At 45.2% G+C, this 21,985-nt stretch overlaps 1 long non-coding RNA gene across 1 annotated transcript in view; it reads right to left on the reverse strand.

Moving 5' to 3' along the window:
- The window catches only part of LOC130542107 (uncharacterized), a 39,759-nt gene extending 18,545 nt beyond the window's left edge, over positions 1-21,214 (reverse strand). The window contains exons 1-2 of the long non-coding RNA XR_008956422.1: positions 21,101-21,214; positions 16,411-16,526 (exon numbers count right to left, since the gene is read on the reverse strand). This is a non-coding gene — a long non-coding RNA (uncharacterized LOC130542107). The remainder of the gene's footprint in view (positions 1-16,410; positions 16,527-21,100) is intronic.
- Between the last annotated feature and the right edge of the window lie 771 nt (positions 21,215-21,985).

The following is a 21,985-nucleotide window of genomic DNA, read 5'->3' on the forward strand; positions in this document are numbered from 1 at the left end:
TCAGTGAAATCATATGGTATTCCATGGTTCTATTTAATGATGTCCAAGTAAGCGAGCAAGTGTGCCATTACTGACAAGAGAAATCAAAAGATGAGGGAAGAGCAAGGGTGGAAGCTAAGCAGGGGAGCTTGCCGGGCACACTCAAGGCACAGCAATGTGAGGGGCAAAGTCAGAGAAATCAAGGGGTATGAGGTCAGGAAGGGATTTATGGGCCATTGTAAAGACTTTTGCTTCACCTCAATATGAAGGGATGCCACCAGAGGGTTTTTAGCAGGAAAAGACATGCTGTAACTGGCAATGTAATGGGACCACTCTGTTGCAGTGTAGAGAACAGACAATAAGTGAGCATGTTTGAACCTGAAAGAGCACTCATTCTGACCCCATCTCTCAGCCCCATCCTCCATGTTTTCTGCAATACACATTTTGGGCATGGCACCCATGCTGGAGTCCCACCATAGGTGGTCTCCTGTCAATCACATCTGGGATTTCACAGCCAAGACTCTTCTTCCTCTGAGCTAACACTTCCTCATTTTGGGCAGTCCCCGAACAAAGAAAGCTGTAAGCAGGGCCTAAAGAGCGCCAAAGAGGTCTTCTTGGATGGGACAGAGGGAAGGACTGACGGCTCAACATCAACCTTCCGCCAGCTTTGACAAGTTCTAGGCACTTCACATTTGTTATTTAATTTAATCCTTACAGCAGCTTATAAAATACAGAATGGTTGGAGATTCAATTTGGACTTTGGCGAGCAAATTCCACCCCTTTCCTTTCTTACGCTCTTGGGGTCTCACTGATCTGAGTAAAAGTGCAGCACATTATTAACTTGCTTATTGAAAGTATGGGGCTCCCTTGAAAGGTAGGTTAGGGGACAAAATTGGGCTTCACAATTCACTTTCCAGTTGAGACCTCAGGAGCTGACAAACCCAAGATTATCCGTTTGGTCACAGGCTAAATTAAGCCCTGCCTCAGGGAGCCAACCACAAGATAAAGGTGGAGCCACTCATGAGCAGAAATTTTAAGCCATTAAAAATATGCTATAAAGGCTGTTAGGATCTCACCACCGCTATTCTCTGACTGGCTAGACTCTTCTTCTTGGGTCAAATGGGATGAGAGACACAAGTGAGTGAGGTCAGGTTGGAGGGCCATGCCTATGCTGCTTTTAACACCCACCCTGTCTGGAAGACCCCACCCCTTCTCTCTGAGATGCCCGAATTTTCATGTGAATGTGCCGAGGAGAAGAGTGGTTCTGTGATCCCCACCTGCCGCCCTAGGCACAGCATAAACTGCAGGTCAGGCCAACATGTGTCTCCATTACTGGCTGATTGCCAGGGGTCATGAGAGCCCATGACAGGCAGCTGCATTCTGCCAGTGATGGGGACACTACCAGAGATCTCAGGACTAGAGTCTTAACCCCCAGATAGGGGAGAATAGCCAGGGTTGCAGCGACATGGACATCCTGAATAAGCTCTGGGAGATGAAACATTGGGCCTCCTGTGAGGGCCCTGGGTCACTGCTATGGGCTACATTGTGTTCCCCCCAAATTCATGTGTTAAAGGGCCAACCCCCAGTACCTCAGAATGTGACTGTCTTAAGAAATAGGATCTTTACAGAGGTAGTTAAAATGAGGTCATTAGATTGAGCTCTACTCCAGTCTGACTAGTGTCCTTATAAGAAGAGGAGATCTGGACACAAACACAGAGGGATGACCACAAGAGGACACAGGGAGAAGACGGCCATCTGTATGCCCAGGAGAGGCCTTAGGAGGAACCAGCTGAGCCAACAGCTGGATCTCAGACTTCTATCTTCCACAACTGTGAGACAATAGATGTTTTTTGAGCCGACTGGTCTGTGGAACATTGTTAGGGCAGTCCCAGCAGACTAACACAGCCCCATGTGACAATGATGCTGGGTAATTTGGGTTTCTAAGCAGCCTGGTGGCTCTCACGCTCAAAAAGAGATGAAATCCATATCAAGAAATAGGGCTGTGTTTGTGCATAGGGTTGTGAATCTCCTTGCTGCAAGTCTGGTCTTGCAGTCGCAATATCTATTGCTGAATTTCATACATCCAGAACTGCCTCCCCTGCATGGACATGTGACCCCTGCCTCCACCATCCAGACTCCACTGGGACCACCCCCCATCATCATACATTGAACACATCATGTTATATCTTCTCTGCAACGCACAGACCCACCCAGTGTGATAAAAAGCTTCATCCTTATTCCATGACATCAGAAGAATTTCTTCATCAGGGACTTACTCTTTCACTCATTCTCATTATTCATGTTTGAATCCTCTTTGATCTGTTAGAATTTGCACCTTCACAGTGACTGTTTGTGTAGGTGTGGTTAAATGGCACAGGGGCAGTGGTCCCAATGTGCCAGTATTCTGTACCCATGGCAGACATCACTAATTGATCTGTCCTGCCCAGCCTTAGTGGCCCTGCCCATGGAGCAGAGCAGTTGAGGAAGGAGAAAAGTTCTCCATCTTCTCAGTCTGTGAGAAGAGAGTTGTGACTCACGAATCCTCATCTTCTCCCTCGGCAGAGTGCAGTTTGCACTTACATGCACACACGTGCACACACTCACACGCAGGCACATTGATGAGCCTGGCCTCCATCAAAAAGACAAGCATTTTTGCTGCCTGGTGTCACTGGACTTGTCCGCTGAGCTTACACATGTCTCCATGATGTCTGGACTGCCAAGTGAAATTCTACCCCTCTCTGACTCCATTTGGAAATCCCCTAATTGCCACCATAAAAACCTGCATTCCCTCCCCAGCCCTGCCAGCCCTCAGCCTTGAGATTTCCTAATGGAAGCCACTCACTTCTATTGGAATCTCAGGGGTAATTAGCAGTCTGGGACTTGCCTTAGTAGGAAGGCAAAGCCATTGCCAAAAATGTTGTTGATGTCAACTCATGTCTTCCTCGAAGATGGCATATGAAGGAGTTGTTTCATGTTGACTGTCTCCTGTATATTTATTGACTGAAACATTTGAGCTGTTGCTTTTCACATTTGTAATTTTAGACCACAGATGCCTAGCATGTGTAATCATACAGCAAAGCTCACATCTAATGAGAAAAATGTCAAGTATATTGTTATCCACCGTAAAAGCTGTGAAAAATATCTCCGCCATCTGCAATGTGCCTTCTGCTGCTGCCTCTATGAATTTAACCGGTAACAATATGAAATTCACAGTAGGGCAAACATATAAAAAGGAAAACTTGTTCAACTTCCTCTTGCCTTTACAAAACCACCCCTCAAAGAAGTACAGACCGCCCCTCAAAGTCACGTCCGCACACCTCGCCTGGATTCCTACAGCAGCCTGCTACCGGATCTCTTGCTGTTTTGTATGTTCCAAATACGTCTTCCACATTGCTGCCAGAATTATTTGCTAAATCTTAGGCCTGGTTATATGAGTTACTACTTAAAAGTCTTACGAGACATTCCCTCTCCTCACCACTGCCAGCAGGAATGCTCTGTGACCCAGCCCCCTGCTCCAGGCTATCCTCCCAGAGCCCACCCCCCATACCCTCATTCTAACCAGGCTAGGTCACTGGTTACTGACTGATCTCAGGATAGCTCTCCCCACACTCCACGTTGTTTCTGAAGAGCCATGTTTTACTCTCCTATTCTGTGTGGCAACCCCCACATATCCTGCAACATTGACCTCAAACGTCACCTCTGTGATTCCTGCCCACAGAATCAATTGGCCCTCTGTCTGTGTGCATGAAGCCATATATATCCCCTCTATGGGAGGGCTCGTCACGTGGAATCCTAATGCTTTGTTTGCAGCATCTTCCGTTCAATTCTGAGCTCCTCTGTTGCACGGACAGCATTGCATTATGGTTGCCCCTCAGCCCAGCCCTACCCAGCTGACCCCAGCTGTGATGGCACAGTGGCTGTCCTTCACATTGACCTGGATGATAAAACTCACTGAGAAAGGGGCAGGAGTATATGAGGTTTTTTAACTAGGGGCTTAAGCTCTTTGACTTTGGCGACACAAAACCTTGCCATTAGGCGGGCTGTGTTTATTTCTAGGTTTGCTCTCTGTACTTTAGCTCTTTCTCATCCTGAACAAAATAACAGCCCTGTCAGTCAGAGAGCAATTGATAGTGATAAAAATTCTCCTTTTAGACAGTGAGTTCACTTGTTCTTAAGTCATTCTTTGCCACAAACTGCAGGCTCATTATACAAGGGAAATGTGGCATCTATGAGAAGCCACACGCTTAGAAGTTTATAATTTGCCTCAACTGATGACGAAGGTCTAGGGGTTTTCACTGCTTATTTGAGTGTGGCTGGGGTGGGGACATGACAGTAAACAAAGCTTCATCTTACTCACTGGAACTGATCTATGGAAACCAAAGAGCAATACCTGTTCTCTAGACAGACACCTGCCACTTGCTTGGGGCTTTGGAAGGAAAAGGAGTAATTCTCTCCACTGAAACAGACTCCCTACCTTTGAGTAGGTGCTCACTCTTCAGGACACCCCATCCCCACTGACCTTAGGACTTTCTGTTGCAAAAGACAAACTCACCATCCATGACTTTTGCTACGAAAAATGGAACATTGGTAGAATATAGGGTTATCTGAGCAAACGCAAAGAACAGCACATAGGCAGGCTTCAGGTGGGGGTGGACACAGGAAACAAACCAGATGAGCCCTAAAATTATAGCACACAGGGAGGGACCCTGGTGCCAGAAGACTCCCTAGTTGGAGGAGACAGAGCTGCAAGGCATTCATAGGACGGAGTGAAGGAGGGAGAGACAAAAGAGGGAGGGAGAACTCACAAGCACTGATGAGTGAATGCAGGGAAGAGATTACCTGAGGCCAGGGTAGGAACCCTTACACAATTATAGGGAACACTACCTGGCACTCACACAGGGAAAAGGACAGTGTCTGCTCCCCCAAGCCAGATCTGAAACCTCAAGACTCATGGGGCATTGGGTACAATACCCAATAATAGGAAAAAATTAGCTCCCAGTTAAAGATGGCCCTGGTTCTACCTAAGAAAAATCTTAAGAACAAGAACTGAAGGAACCAAATGTTTTTAATAATTTTAGTTTTCATAGCATCATTTCTTCCCAGGATGAAGTTGAAGAATATTTATGACAATACAAAAACATCCAGTCCTCCACAAGGTGAAATTCATAATGTCTGCATCCTAAACAAGATTTCCAGGTATGCAAAGATGCCAGAAAATACAACTCATAATGAGAAGAAAATTCAACCAATGGCAACTGAACTGGAACACACACACGTGAGAATCAGCAGACCAAGACATTAAAAGTTATAATTGTATTCCGTATATTCAAAAAGCTGAATAGAGACATGGAAAAGACTTTTAAAGGCCCAAGTGAACTATAATATCTGAGATAAATGATACGCTGATGGAATTAATGGTTTATTAGGCATTATAGAAGAAAATAGTAGTGAGTAGAAAATTTCCAAAATAAAACTCAAAGAGACAAAAGAATAATTTAAAAAGATGAATGGAGGGGTACTTGGGTGGCATAGTCAGTTGAGCATTCAACTCTTGGTTTCGACTCAGGTTCCTGGGTAGCACACTCAGCATGGAGTCCTCTTGAGTTTCTCTCCCTCTCCCACTCCCCATACTCTCTTTCTTACTCTCTCTAAAATAAATAAATCTTAAAAAAAAAAAAAGATGGAGTATCAGCGCACTGTAAGACAATTCCAAGCAGCCAACATAGGTGCCCTTGAAGTCCTCCAAAGAGACGGCACAGACTGGCTGAAGATTTCCAAATTTTTTTAGGGAGGGGGCAGAAGGAGAGGGAAAGAGAGAACCTCAAGCACGCTACAGTCCCAGCACAGAGCACAGCATAGGGCTTGATCTCACAACCTTGAGCTCATGAAAGTCTGACACTTCACCAATTGAACCACTCTGGCATCCCAGAAGATTTCCAAATTCAATGTATCTATAAAGCCACAGATCCAAGAGGCTTGATGAACTCCAAGTACAAGAAAAATGAAAAATAACTAAGCCAAGGTACGTCATACCCAGATTGCTTAACATCAGTGATATAGAAAAAAACAATCTTAAAAGCAGGCAGGGGAAAAAGAACATTACACAAAGAAGAACAGAGATAAGGATGACAGCAGAATTCTTGTCAGGAAAACGTAAATGGCTAGACAATGGAATGATGCTCTTAAGTATGGAGAAAATACCTGTCAATATAGAATTCTATCCCCAACAAAGATAATTAGTGAAAAGAAACAAAATTAAAAACTTTTCAGTTATAAAGACCTCCAAAAAATGATACTAGATGGAAATATATATCTATACATAATAATAAACATCACCAGAAATAATAAACATGTAGGTAAATTAAATTTTTAAAAATTGTTTAATATTTTTAAATATTTCTAAAAGATAATTGACTATATATGCTAAAATAATAACAATGTGTTGTGGGGTTATGACATAGGTAGGAGTAAAATGTTTGGCAAGGACAGCTTGAAGAGCTAAGAACAGTAATGCTAATATCAGAAAAATAGAATTTAAGATAAAAATTGTCACTAGAGACAAAAAGGGCATTTTATAACAAAAAGAGATCCATCAAGAAGGTATAACAAATATAAACCACAGAGGCCTAACAAAAAAGCCGCATAATACACAAAGCAAAGATTGAAAGAACCCAAGGAAGAAACAGACAACTCAGTAGTAATAATTGGGGATGTTACTGCCCCACTTTCAATAGTAGATCAGACACCTGACTGAAGATCAACAAGAACACAGAGAACGTGAGCTGTACTCTAGAGCAACCAGACCTAACAGCCATCTGCTGAGTGCCCCACCCAACCACCACAGCATACACATTCCACCCAAGTGTCCATCAAACATTCTCCAGGGTAGACCCTATATTAGGCCATAAAATAAATCTAAATAGAATTTAAAGGATTGAAATCATGCGGAGTGTGTTCTCTGACCAAAATAGAATGCAATTAGAAATGAATAACAGATGGAAATTTGAGAAATTCACAAATACATGGAAAATAGACAACACATTCCTAAATAATTAATGGGTCAAAGAAGAAGTCACAAGGGAAATTAGAAAATACTTCGTGAGGAAAGAAAATGAACACACAATACATCAAAACTATGTGAGGCAGCTAAGTCAGTGTTTAGAGGGAGAGAGCAAACCTTTCACCTTAACACATGGAAAAATGAAGAGCAACCTAAACCCAAAGCAAGTAGATGGAAGGAAAGAATGAAGATCGGAGCAGAAATAACTGAAACAGAGGGCAGGAAACAATTGAGAAATCAACAAAACCAAAATTTACTTCTGTGAATAGATCAACAAAACTGACAAACTTCTAGCTAGACTAACCAAGAAAAAAGAGAGGAGACTGGAATTTCTACAGTCATAAAGGAAAGGGGGAATACTACTACTGACCTTGGAGAACTAAAAATAATTACAAGGAAATTCTGTGAACAACTGTATGCCAACAAATTAGACATTCTAGATGAAATGGACAAATTCCTAGAAAGACACAAACTACCAGGACTGACTCCAAAAGTAGAAAATCCAATAAGCCTATAACAAACAAACAGATTGAATTAGTAGTCAGAAACTTCCCAAAAATTAAAGTCCAGATGGCTTCACTGGTGAAATCTACCAAACATTAAAAGAATTAACACTAATATTTCACAAGTCCTTACAAAAATATAGAAGAGGAGGGAACACTTCCCAAGCCATTCCATGAGACAAATATTACCCTGATACCAAAACTAGGGAAAGACATCTCAGAATATACAAAGAAGTCTTAAAAATAATAACAACAAAGCCAATTTAAAAATAGGGAAAAGATGGGGATAGACATTTTTCCAAAGAAACTATACAAATGACCAATAAGCACATGAAAAGATGCTCAATATCATTATTCATTAGGGAAATGGAAATCAAAACCACAAGGAGATACTACTTCATATCCATTAGGATGACCTTCATCAAAAAAATGGAAAACAACCAGTGCTGGCAAGGATGTGGAGAAATTGGAACCTTCATACATTGCTGGTGGGAATGTAAAATGGTGCAGCTGCTTTGCAAAACAGCTTGGCTATTCCTCAAAAAGTTAAACATAGAGATTCCAAATGATTCAGTAATGCCACGCCTAAGTGTAAACCCAAAAGAAATGAAAACACCTATTCACACAAAAGCTTGCACACAAATGTTTATAGCAGCATGATTTACAATAGCCAAAAGAGCGGGGGTGGGGTGGGGAATGTCCACTGAATGATGACCAGATAAGCAAATTGTGGTATGTCCATACAACGGGATACTAGTTGACCACAAAAGGAATGAGGTACTGACGCATGCTACAGCAGAGATGAACCTTGGATTCATCATGCCAGATGAAAGAAGCCAAACACAAAAGGCCACGTACTGTGTGATTCTATTTATATGAAATTTCCCAAACAGGCAAAACCACAGAGATAGAAAGTAAATTAGTTGCCACAAACTGGGAGAACAGGGTATGGGGAGTGGTTGCCAATGGTTATGGGGTTTCCTTTTAGGGTGTTGAAAATGTCATGAAACTAGATGGTGGTGAGGACTGCACAACTTTGTGAATGTGCCAGAAAAACCCACTGACTTGTATATTCTAAAATGGTGGATTTTATGGTCTGTGAATTCTATCTCAAGAAAACCAACCTTTTTTTGAAAAGAATACTATAAAGGCCAGAAAGAAAGAATTGAAATTGTGCTATTGCAAGGTTCTTATATGAAGCACGTAGTCTGTTATTGTTTCCTTGTAGGTTTTACTTTATCCCCCTTAGTTGTCATCAATTCTATTCATCAGTTGTTTCCAGTGTTTTCCAAGGCTACAATAGGATTGTACCTCTCTGTCCCTTTGAAATTAGAAATGGTCATATGACTTGAGGCACCTGGGGTGGCTCAGTCGGTTAAGCATCCGACTCTTGATTTTTGGCTCAGGTCACGATCTCAGGGTCATGAGATCGAGATCTGCGTTGGGCTCTGTACTCAGTGGGGAATCTCCTTGGGATTCTCTCTCTGCCTCTACATCTGCCCCTCCCCTTGCTCTCTCTCTCTCTCTCTCTTTCTAATAGGTAAATAAATAAAATCTTAAAAAAAAAAAAGAAGTGGGCACATGACCTGCTTTGGTAAATGAATTGGGAAGGGAGATGGCATATGCACTTTCTTCTGGAAGCCATACAAATTAGTACATGATTGGTCACAGCCTTTTTGCAGCTGTAGAAACGGGAAGCATGTGTGGAGATGAAGCCTAGGTCAGCCTGGGTCCCTGAATATCTCTGGTCAGCAAAGCCCCCGCCATGGTAAGCATGTGCTATGAGGAAGAAATTAACTTTTGTTGTGTTAAGCCATCAAGATTAGGGATTGTTTGTTACTGCATGATAACTTAACCTATCCTGACTGATGCAGCTTCCATAACAAATATTTTTTATCTTCCTTGAGTGACTTCATTTTAGTATGTTTAAAAAATCATATAATATTTCAAAGAGTGAAAGTTTTATTATTTTTTTAACCAGATCCTTTTGTGGAACATTTAAAAAGTTTCCTACCTTTCTCTATTAAATAATCACACTGCAATAAGCGTTTTGATGCTTACAGCTTTGTCTGCCTGCTTTGCATTATTTCCTTGGGTTATAACCCCAACTGATATTACTGGACCAAAACATCCATAATTGTATAGATGTGGATTTGTACAATCTTTCACCTCATTACCTGCAAGATATGAATGTACCTGTCCCACCATGTCTTTGCAAGCATTAGGTAATATTGTTTTTAATTTATTAAAGGGATGTATGGTACTTAAATTAGTATAAAGATGCACTAAAAATCTTTCTCATTTTACACAATTCCCCAGAGAGGACACAGTGAGGACACTTCACCTCTGTGGGATTCATTACAGACACAGCCCAACATAATCATGAGAAACACCAGACACACAATGTGACGGACATCATACAAAGTTCCTGAGCAGCACTCCTCAAAGACCGCATGGTCTGCCTCCAACTAGAAATGGTGCTGCAGGTGCCATGCTGGGAACATGGAGAGGCTGCTCACCCAACAGCCCTTACAGATTTGTCCCCCAGGGGGGTCGAAAATGATGAGATCCAGCTTACGGGAGGAGATGGCAATTGCTGGCGTTGACCTAAGTGATATCCTTTCCACCTGCCCACTCCCAGGGCTCCCTGAACGAGAGCTTCTTGGGGGCAGGTAGCATGGTTTTCCATGTGTCTGCATCTTCACCAGTTTGTAGAGAGGGTTGGGTGCAGACTGTAGTTACTAGTTGTTCTGGTTCAGACTGTTACTTCTGCACATCCTAGTAAATGACGAATGCTTATTTGCAGATTGCAATTGAAGAGGAAGAGGAGGACCAAATCCTAGGATAAGTCCCTTGCTGCTCCTCTGCCATGTGCCACCAGGACCCTCTGCTCACGTCCTTCCTTCCTTCCTTCCTTCCTTCCTTCCTTCCTTCCTTCCTTCCACCCCTTTAACTTTGCTAGAATTCTTCTATTGCATGTAAGAAAATGCAACTATCTTTTGTCCTGAAAGGCAGCCATTGTCAGGAATATGTGAGCTCATTTCGCCTTTTGCCTGGGATGAGAAAATCTTGATTCTCCTTACCCGGAATCAGTGATAATAGAGGCCAACACACAGTCCTCTGGACTATGCTTCCAGTGAACGAATCAGGGATTCCATCACAGTGTAAGTTGGGCTGCTCCATGAGTTCCTCAGAGGAGAACAGCAGATGTTCCCGGCAGACCTGGATACCCATCTTTCTTCAGTAGGGGTTTTAAAAAGCTACTCTCCTGGTCATGATGGAGAAATTTACAGATGTTCCCGTGAAACTCTTCCTTTGGAATTTATGCAGCAAATCACATATTGACTTAGAGTCACTGAGAAGACCAAGATTTATATTCCCAAAGATAAGTAATAACCTTGACTTTGACTTGGTCAATATTTATCTCACAAGTCAATAAATGTCCTGCAATAAATTTCCACAAAGACCAACAGCTTCTGATCCTGGGCTGTGCTCTGCAGAGGGCCCCAAACATCCCTGCTTTTTTCCCCCAGCAAACCGGTGGTCAAACCTGTGAGGTATTCTCAGGGGCACTTTATGTTTAATGAAGTCAGTCTGCTTATGACAGCAGAGCTTTACCCAAATAACTTAATGTAGGTGGAAATTACAGACTTTGAATCTTTTAGTCTTCTTTTCGATAGTTTTGACCAAAGAATCTTCTCCTTAGTCCCGTTTTTCAAATTTTTTTCTTTCTTTTTTTCTTTTTAAAGAGAGAAGAGGGGTGGGGAAGGGCAGAGGGAGAAGGTGAGAGAGAATCTTAAGCAGACTCCAGGCGCGATGTGGAGCCTAATGCAGGGCTCAATCGCATGACCCTGAGATCATGACCTGAGCCAAGAGCAAGAGTCAGATGCTTAACTGACTGAGCCACCCAGGCTCCCCGAAGGTCCAGTTTTTTCTAAAGCTGATCCCAATGTTGACCTTAGACACCGGCACCAGCAGTCTGGAGGACAAGCAAGTAAAGGCAGTGGCTGACACCAGTCGCTTGTGTGACCATCACTGAAGACATTATCTTAGCTGCCTCTTTTAACTTCCCAAAAGCTCAAAATTCTTTTTGTTTTTGGTGTTTATTGCTTGAATGGTTTGTCACTATTTAAAACTCCAGTGTGTCCTGTGAACAGCCCAAGAGAGGTTTTGTCCCCTAATTCAAGTGACATGATGGCCCTGTCCCTATGGTGGTGCTCCAGGCGATCTCCTCCTGCCCAACCCCCTGCCGTGGGTGGAATCCAGAGCACAGTCTATGAGTGTGCACACACCTGCACAGCTGGTCGTACGCGGACCACCCGTACCCCCTCTCTCACAGGGGGCAGACACGCAGTGCCCCTTGCTACACGATTCCTGCACTTTAGGAGGACATGACTGGGCCCCAAAGGAGCCTGATGCATGGAGAAGTTATTTTCTTGTATTTTTTTATTTTCCCCCCAATTGACTGAGATACAATGGACAAGTACCATTGTGTTAAGTTTAGGGCGAGCAAGGCAATGACATAACATACGTGTACACCATAAAACAATTAGCAATAAGGTTGTAAACGTCTGCCACCTCCCCTTGTTACTGTTTTTGTGCATGTGGGTTTTTTGTTGTTGATGTTTTGGTTTGGGTTGTTAGGCTAGACTTTGAGGAACTGTTGGTCCCTTCCAGAAATATCAGATGTTAAAATGGCATTCCTTCTCTCTTTCATGTTAAGTCATTGAAATTTGGAATGGGCCCTAAAGAAGACAGTCTCTCACTGGTCTTCATGATTCAGGGTAAACACACAAATAAAAACCTCTCCATCTAGTGCAGCACTGACTGTTATTTCTGACCTAGGGGCACCTGGGTGGCTCAGTCGATTGGGCGTCTGCCTTCATCTCAGGTCATGATCTCAGGGTTCTGGGGTCAAGTCCCGCATTGGGCTCCCTGCTCAGCAGGCAGCCTGCTTCTCCCTCTCCCTCTGCTGCTCCCCCTGCTTGTGCTCTCTCTCTCTCAAATAAAAAATAAAATAAAATAAAATAAAATAAAATAAAATAACAAAGGAGAGTCCCAATCCAGAGTGGCAGGGCAAAAAAGCCTTGGCCAGTAAGCTTGGGAAGATGAGCAGGTGTAGACCAGCCAGGGCAGCTAGGAGACCATCCAAGCAGAGACATCTCTGTGACTGTCCCTACTGCTCAGGGGTGGCCTCCAATGCAAACTGATAAGTGGCAAGAGGAAAACCACAGGACCTGAAGAGACAGGGGAACCAAAGTCCCTCCTCCTTTTGCTGGACGACAAAAGCGAACGGACTGCCTTCGAGTGAATCTTCCTTGGGGAACCCCTAGCAAAACAGCCTCTATTGCCATGGCCGGGGTCTGATGTCCTTAGACGTCAGCAGGTCCATGTGCAGCAGGCAAAGGAGCAGGTGAGCCACCTGCCGCTGGACCTGAGCCTCTGCCTGATGACCTCGGGGCATTTGTTACACACAGTGAAGATCCCCCAGTGCACACTCAGGGGCCACATTCTCCTCCAAGGACACCTGTTTTTGTCTTCTGATTTGTACCTGATTTCCTACTTCCCTCCCCTGGTCCAAGGTCCGAGAAGGTGATTGTTTGGGGTGTTTTCCTGCAGCTGATGGAGGCTGCCCCCACTGAAGGGTGAATACGCTCTGAGAGGCAGCGGTACCACAGCCTGAAGTGAGCAGAGCGTGGGTCGGGCAGCCGACACTCTCTGCTGGGCCTCCTAATCCTAAGGCAGGGTTTTATTTCGAGGTTTGAGAGCATCGCCTACGCCTGTTAGACACACCCAAAGCAAATGGAAGTGCAGAAGAGTATTTTCCAGTTCAACGGATTTTATGATTTTGTGTGTTCCAACGGCTCAGATGCCTGTGGCCTTCCGTAAGCCTCACACATTCATGCTGTGGTTTCTCTGCTCTGTGTGGACTTGAGCCGTCTTTCCGGGTGACAGGGAGGCGAGTGTGCTGGAGACGGTCCCCACTGTCCTCAGGAGGACAGGAGACACAGCGCGCGGGAACATGCTGGACAGCGGCGTGTTACTTTCCATCAATAGTGGAGACGCTACCTTGAAAAATTTATCTCTATGCTTTTCTTTTTCCCACCTCCTTGTGTGTGACCTCCTTCTAGTCATTAGGAACATCCACAGTGCTTCGAAGAAGAACAGAATCATTTCAGGGCAGCTAAGAAAGGAGGGGAGAAAGGAAGGGAGGAGCAAAGGATAAAGAGAGAGAGAAATCTAATATTTGTCTGCGTGTGTTATTTTGTTAACAAGGGTCTGAGACTCAATGGGAAGGCTTAAAGGAAATCAGGCATACATGACCAACAGAGCCCACTGCAGCCAGCCTGGGCACTCTGCAGTACATCGGGTAGCCCATGGATTCTCCGGGAGGCTGGAGAGGCAGGTCTGGAAGCTCAGTGGCTGCAGAGACAGCAGCCATTCCTGGTCCTCTGTGGGCACGGATCCCCCAGTGCCACACTGACACCACCCTCAGACCACAGGAGCTCCACTAGCTACTGCTAGAAGTGACCCTCTCTTGGGGTCTACAGAAGATTTGATGCCTTTTCTTGTTCTCCTTCCATTTACAGTCTCCTGCAAATGCACGGGATCAGCAGAGCCCAGAGCCCAGGTCTGCCTGACTCACAGGTGTGCACTGGAGCTATAAGGGAGCCTGGGAGAATAGGTCTGAGCTCCTTTCCTGGGGGCAGGACTCCTAACATGGGAAGTTACAGGACCCACATATAGGACAGGTGGACAGGGGGCCATGCACAGGGCAACCATCCACCACACCAAAATAAGAAAGGAAGAGATAGAATGGAAAGAGAAGAGGACTCCATTCCCTGCTCAGGAGCAGGCCTCCACTCCTAGGAAAATTCAAGAAGGAGGTAGGCGGAGCATGGACTTTGAGAAAGCTGGGGACAGGGGATGAATGACTGATCCTGGGACACCAGGGAGAGGGGACGCAGGTTGTCAAAAGGAAACTGGCCCTTGGGGGACCACATGGGATAGCAGCATGGACAGCATGGCCCAGGAGCAAACAGAGCTCAGGGGTCTTGGTATCCAGAGGGCAGGCACGCAGTGGGAAAAGAACCCATGATGAAGCCCACCCCCACTGTGTTCCTTTTGTGAATAGATTCTCTCTTGGAAGCCAGGCTCTTCCGAAGGAAAACATGAAAGTCAGAGTGAGAGCACAAGTGGGGAAGAGAAACAGTGATGGTGTGAGACAGAATATTATATACCCTTGAAGACACTTCCCACAAGCCACTTACTGATATCAGAGAGGAAAATAATAACTTTGCAGTGGAGAAAGACGGTTGACGTCCTCTTAATCAAGAGGTCCAAGCCAACATCACTAGTGACGAGGCATGGTGACAGCATGGGCCTCCAGACAGGAGCCACAGAGAAGAACAAACATCATTTTTCTGTGCTATTTTTGCCAAAAATGCAACACTGAAACCATCAGGAGGAAACACCAGACAAACCCAAAGTGACGGACGTTCTAGGAAATAACCCAGCAGTGCTCTGCAAAAAGGATTGAGGTCATGAGCTACACAGCAAGCCATAGGCCCTGAGGGCATATGACGAGTGAGTGTGGTGTGTGATCCTGGGTTTGTATCCTGCACCAGACAAAGGATATTAGTGGGAGACCTTCTGCAACTCAAATAAGGCTGTGGATTAGCTGGCAGTATTGCATCCATGCTCACTTCGTGATTTTGACAAATGGCCCATGGTTATATAAGCTTTAGGGAAGCTGAGTGAAGAGGATATGGGAATTCTGTATGCGATTTTGGCAACTTTAGTGTAAGTCTGGATTCATTTCAAAATAAGTTGAAATTGGTAGAAATGTACAAATTGGAACAGAAGAAGGAGAGGAGAGGAGGGGAGGTGGATGTCTACCCCAGCAAGAACCACCACTGGATGGCTCTGATCGCAGGGCTCCTTATGTCGGAGAAGCCCATGTCTGCCTCTCATGACTCACAGCCTGAGGAGGAACAGGATAGAGAAGCAATACAGCAAAAACCCCTCTCTTACTGTCTGATGGAAGGATGGGGGGTTACCCCCAGGGCTCTCTTCCTTGGCTCTCTCTAGACTGAACCTCAAAGGCAATAAGACAGCTACAACAATCAGCCAAATAGGCATGCTTGAACCCAAAACATGGGTGCTGCTGGCGAGCTTCAGGGAGCGTGTCCGTGGGGAGGATGTCCAGGGAGGGCAGGGGGTCCCTGGGGGAAGCCCTGCCTGTGGGCGCATGACCACAACCATGGTGGGTGTACAGATAGCTGAGCTCATGGCATTTCTCCTAGCTGCCTATGGCTCGCGGGGTCACACAAGCAGCCAGCAAGTCCTGAGAACCCGAGTGAGGGACACAATGCTGAAGCATCAACCAGCTGACAGGGGCCTGGGGTCATGCAAACAGTCACTGCTGACCGGAATGCACAACTGAGCCAAGGCTTTGGGCTTCTGGGCAAGATGGAAGAACAGAAGCCAGATTTATGCACCCATGTAAAAAGCTAAGAAACTGGACAAGATACACAAAACAAGGGTTTTCCGATGTTGAACTTGAGGCAGCACAGGACAGTCATCTCTGAGAAGAGGAGCAAATGAGAGGAGCTCCACAGGTGACAGAGAACACCACCTGGACAACTTCCAGGCATCAGTGCAGGGGGGAAATCACAGGCCAAGCCCAGCTGTCTCCCCGAGACGAGACTTGGAGCTGAGTGCATAGAACACAGAGCCAGGGAGGACAGTGCTGCAGATGGAGGGGTGGCTGGAAGACTGGCAGAGGGCTTCCCTTGAACCCAGCTGAATACTGATCGGAACACACATGCGTGTAGGAAATGAACTGAAGCCAGTAAAAGGACCTACCTGAACGGTACAGAGGAGACACCACCAGCAGTTGATAAAAAGGCAGGAATAGGTCATGTTCCCCCAAACCAGAGTGGAACAGGTTTACTGAGAGAGTACTCCAGAACGTTTGTTGCCTTAAAAAGAGAGAAAGAAAGGGGGAGAGAGAGCTATTGCTCAGATAAAAAGTTCTCTGGACCTAAGAAAGCTTTCCACCAAGCCTCAGAAGTATTCAACTGTTCCTAAGTAACTTAATGGCATCACAAAACACAGATCAAACACGGTTATAGGAATGAAAAAAAATATTTAGCATGCAGGGCATCTGGGTGGCTCACCTTGCTAAGCATCCAACTCTTGATTTTGGCTCAGGTCATGATCTCGAGGTCATGGGATTGTGCCCGACATCGGGCTCTGTGCTCAGCCCTCTCTCTCCCACTCACTCTCTCTCTCTCTCAAAGAAAATATTTTTAAAAAAATATATCTAGCATGCAAAACCTACATACAATTTACAAAGTCTGCATCCAATAAAAAATTATCCCCCTTGCAAAGAATCTGAAAAATATATCCCATTATGATGACAAAAATCAATTAGTGGAAACAGACCCATAATAACACAGATGATAGAATTAGTACAAAAAAAAAACCTGAAAGACATTAACATTAACATTAAAAGGTTATTAAACCTATATCCCATATGTTGAAGGGAATAAAAAAGATCAAGCATGCTATGGATGGCACAACAGATATTTTTAAAAACCCAAATCAAATTCTAGAGATGAGAAAACTCTAGATAGGACAACAGCAGGGTAGATAGTTTTGCAAATAAGAAAACGAATAAATTGAAAACATGACAAGAGAACCTACCTAAAATGAAACACAGAGACTGAGGCAAAGGGGAAAGAGCAGGCAAACGTGAGCTGTAAGACGACACAAGTCTAACACACGTGTAATTGGGGTCAGGGTGGAGAGGTGGGGGGAGGGGAGAAAAAATATTTGATGGCCGAAAAATGTTTCAAATCTGCCGAGAATGATAAAATTACAGACTCAAGAATCTCAAAGAGCCCCAAGCACAAGAAACATGAAGAAAATTACATGAAGACACATCATAATCAAATTGCTTAAAGCCAGCGATAAAGAAAAATCTAAAAAGCAGTAGAGAAGGAAGGACACATCACGCACAGAGAAGCAGACTCTAGATTCCTTGTTAGAAACACACAGAGAAGGGCACTTGGGGGTCTCAGTCCGTTAGGCGTCTGACTCTTGATTTCGGCTCAGGTCACGATCTCAGGGTCGTGGGATCGAGCCCTGCATCAGGCTCTGCACTCAGTGTGGAGTCTGCTTGAGATTCTTTCTCCCTCTCACTCTGCCCCTCCTTCTGCTCGCATGCTCCCTCTCTCTTTCTCTAAAATAAATAAATGAATAAAAGAAAGAAAGAAAGAAAGAAAGAAAGAAAGAAAGAAAGAAAGAAAGAAAGAAAGGGAGAGAGACCCAGAGCTAAGTGAGGGAAAGACAAATACTGTATGATGTTACTTAGGTGTGGACCCTAGAAAAGCCAAACTCATAAAAAACAGAGTGAAGTTGTGGTTGCCAGGGTTGAGGCGGGAGAATAGGAGAGACATGGTTTAAGAGGAAAAACTTACAACTAGCAATAAACAAATCCTGAAAATCAAATGCACAGTACAGTGAATATAGACAATAGCATCGTATCATAATCCTTAAACTTGCTCAGAGACCAGTTCTTAATTATTCTCGCCACAAAAGAAGTAACAACATGATGCGACACAGGTGCTGACTGTCGCTACAGTGACAATTGTATTACAGCATATAAATGCATCAAATCAACAGTCATACACCCTACATTTATGCAATGTCATAAACCAAATATATCTTCTAAACAAGAAAGAAAGGAAAGAAACACCCAGTCTGGAACCTTTGGAACCTCTTCAAAATACTAAAAAAAGAAAAACAACAAAAACTCTCTGTGGAATTCTAAGTCCAGTGAAAACATCTCTCAAAAATGAAGGCAAATAAAAACTCTCAGACATGGAAAGGTTTTCAAAGCACTCATCACAACAGTCACAGTACCAGGGGGAAAAAAGTCCTTCCTTCAGGCAAAAGCAAAATGACAGCAAATGAAAATGTGTGTCTACAAAAAGGTATGGAGGGCATCAGAAATAAATATGGGTAAAGAGAAAAGATTTTTTTTTCTGGTTTTTATTAAGTCTTTAAAGGATACTTGACTGAATCAAAACAAGTGCAGCTTTCTCTCTTTTTTAAGATTTTATTTATTTATTTGACAGAGAGAGAGAGAGATCACAAACAGGGGGAGCGGCAGGTAGAGGGAGAAGCAGGCTCCCCCGCTGAGCAGGGAGCCCGATGCAGGACTCGATCCCAGGACCCTGGGATCATGACCTGAGCCGAAGGCAGACGCTTCACCGACTGAGCCACCCAGGTGCCCCAACAAATATAGATTTCTTATTGGGTTTCTAGCATACATGGAAGTTAAGTCCTGACCACAGAGAAGGTTCTAGTAAAGGTGAAGTGGACCAGCATTACCTCGATATCTTCATCTTCTGGTCGGGGAAGACTCTGCATTTAGACTGGAGGAATTAGTTTGAAATACTGGTTTCCTGGTGAGCTCTGAGAGTCTATGGAAAGGTCAATCAATATTTCTGAACCTGTTTTTTTTTTTTTTTCTCTTGTGAATCAGGGATGGCAATTTTTGACAATGCTACTCCACGCTGGTCCACAAAGAACACTGAATCAGACTTTTCCCTTCAATAAGCTTCTCATGTGACTCGTACACGATGAAGATTGGATACCGACCTGGTAGTTCTGACAGGGGACAGAAGCCAGCACTTTCTAAACAACACAGTGTTCTTGCTCTCAGAACTCGATTCCTTCGGCGAGCACTTTGTAGTAAGGGCCAACATGATTTCCAGACTAGCCGATGACATCAGAGCAATTTTTAGACTTTGCTAACAGGCCTTGTAGGTGAGAGGGGAGGCCTGCTGTGTGCAGCACAATTACAACAGGGAATGTGTGCGGTGACCGGTGGGAGGGGTGTCCAGCGGGGCTCGGGGACGGCCTGCCTACCTGTGTCCTGCCAGGTCCCAGGCATGACCCTCAAGGCTTTGAGGGGTGCTTGGCACCGTGACCGTCTGAAGCTAGCTGGTGGACACTTAGCCCATCTTACTTTAACCTGTGCCCAGAAACTCTCTGCGAACTTACATGAATATATCTCTCCTCCACAGCAGAGAGGGCAAACCGTGGGAAAGAGAGGGTCCCCAGGGGGCAGGGGACCAGGGCAGGACTGCCCTCTGCGGGGTGGGAGGGTGCAGAACAGAAGGTACCCACTTCTTTGGGAGCTATCAGCTGCTTCTCTTGTTTGGGGGTGCTGAGTTCCCCTCAAAAGGCCTAGGACACAGCAGGGCAGGGAGGTGCTGCAAGGTGCAGGTGAGCACTTCAGCTCACCGAGTCCCTTCCATAGTACGAGACAGAGGGCAGCCCTCCGCTCCGGTGGGGCTGCTGCCTTTCCCATCTCTGGGGAAGGACAAGGGGCCTCTGGTCACCTGACGGTTATGTGCTCAGGATCCAGAGTGGTGAATTTCCTGAAACATGGGGGTCCCTGTTCTTGGGGTTCCCATTGCTACACCCTCCACAATGCATGGACAGGTCAGCTGGCTCTGGTAGCTAGCTGGAAGTTTGTTCTTTGGGACTGCATTTGCATTCTTTTTTAAATTTTTCTATTTTTTTTAAGATTTTATTTATTTATTTGAGAGAAAGAGAGAGAGGGCATAAGCAATAGGGAGGGGCAGAGGGAAAGGCAGAAGCAGACTCCCCACTGAGCAGGGAGCCCGATATGGTGTTCAATCCCAGGACCCTGAGCTCATGACCTAAGCCGAAGGCAGTGGCTTAACCGACTGAGCCGCCCAGGTGCCCCTGCATTTTTATTCTTTTTTTTTTTTTTTAAGATTTATTTATTTATTTATTTATTTATTTATTTGAGAAAGAGAGAGAGCTCACATGCATGTGCAGGGTGGGGGGCAGACGGAGAGGGAGAGAGAGTCTTAAGCAGACTCCACACTGAGTGTGAGCCCAACAATGGGCTCAATCCCACAATTCTGAAATCATGACCTGAGCCAAAATCAAGAGTCAGATGCCTAATGGCCTGAACCACCGAGGCGCCCCTGAATTTTTATTCTTGATGGTATGTTTTTGGCCCTGGCCTATGATTCTGCTCAGGACATCATCTCAGGGTCCTGGGATTGAGCCCTGTATCAGATTCCCTGCTCAGCAGAGAGTCTGCTTCTCCCTCTACCCCTCCCCGGCCCCCTACTCTCTCTCTTTCTCTCAAATAAATAAATAAAATCTTAAAAAAAAAAAAAAAAGAACAGGATTTGAACCCAAATAACGGTGTTGTCTTTCCTACAAATGGCAATAAAATGTATGTTACTCAAAGTACTTGTTACACAAAGCGGAAGTTCCCGATCCTGGGTTAACCCAACTTTCCTTAGCTGTAGAGAACAGAGGTTCACTCAAGCTCCCCTGAGGACAAGTAGCAAACCTGGGGGCCCAGACTGGGAAGCTGCGGGAAAAGGAGCCCTCCCTCAGGTTCCTGCACCCTCTGCCTTGGTGGGGGGGGGGGGGGAGTCTTTGCATCCCAGCAGATATCTTGTCTTCTTTCATTTGGTTTCCACTGCTTACTCACCTATGATCTTGGCACACTGTTCTGCAAGCCAGGTCAGTTTCTCCACATTTCCCAAACAGATGCTATTAAGCAAGAACCGGAGGGATGGGGCGCTGTGTCACGCCAGGCTACACCACTGCCCACACCCGGGACCCGATGATGTCATCCCTCACACCCAAGCCCCACGATTGGCTGCCATGGGTCAGGTGACTGCCCTTGGTCCAACCAGCTGTGGTAGGCGAAAGAGGCGTAACCTCTTCGAATAAGTCAGCATCCGAGTCAGTGTGCAATGAGTTTGTGCATTAAATGAATCAGCATGACATTGAAATTTTTAAAAAAATGTTGAGAGATTTCAAGCATTTTTCAGCGAATTCACTCCTGGTTCCACTCAGCTGTTTTCTGTTTGCTGCTGTGCGGTGTGCTTTGCTGCAGAGCTGGGCGTGGGCCAGGCTCGCGGGGCCCGCCCCAGGTGCAGAGTGAGGGACCAATATCACAGGCACGACCCCGGACGCTGAGTGCTGCGGTCACACGGGCCATTTCCTCCAGCACCGGGGCGAAGTGCGTGCTTGCACCTGACGTGTCTCAATGGGTATAAATGTGGTTTCAATAAATATCCAGAATCTGTACCAGGAAATGCGTGCACCGCATTCAGGAGGTGGACGTGCTCCGGGGACATGCTCCCCTAAAGAGGTGTCCAGACATGGCCAGCTATTGTCACCTGCCCTCGCCAACAGCTGCTGAGCCCAATAAAATGCAGGGCCTCAGGAAATGGTCCCATTTTTCCCACACACAGGGACGTCTTTGACACTGAGTTAACCATTTGAATCATTATCACGGCGGCAGCTCATTTCGGCAAAAAGCACGTAGGCCCTACTCCACGCCAGATATTGGAGATACTGGTTAGAG

Source organism: Ursus arctos, unplaced genomic scaffold (genome assembly GCF_023065955.2).
Source record: "Ursus arctos isolate Adak ecotype North America unplaced genomic scaffold, UrsArc2.0 scaffold_3, whole genome shotgun sequence".
NCBI lineage: Eukaryota > Metazoa > Chordata > Mammalia > Carnivora > Ursidae > Ursus > Ursus arctos.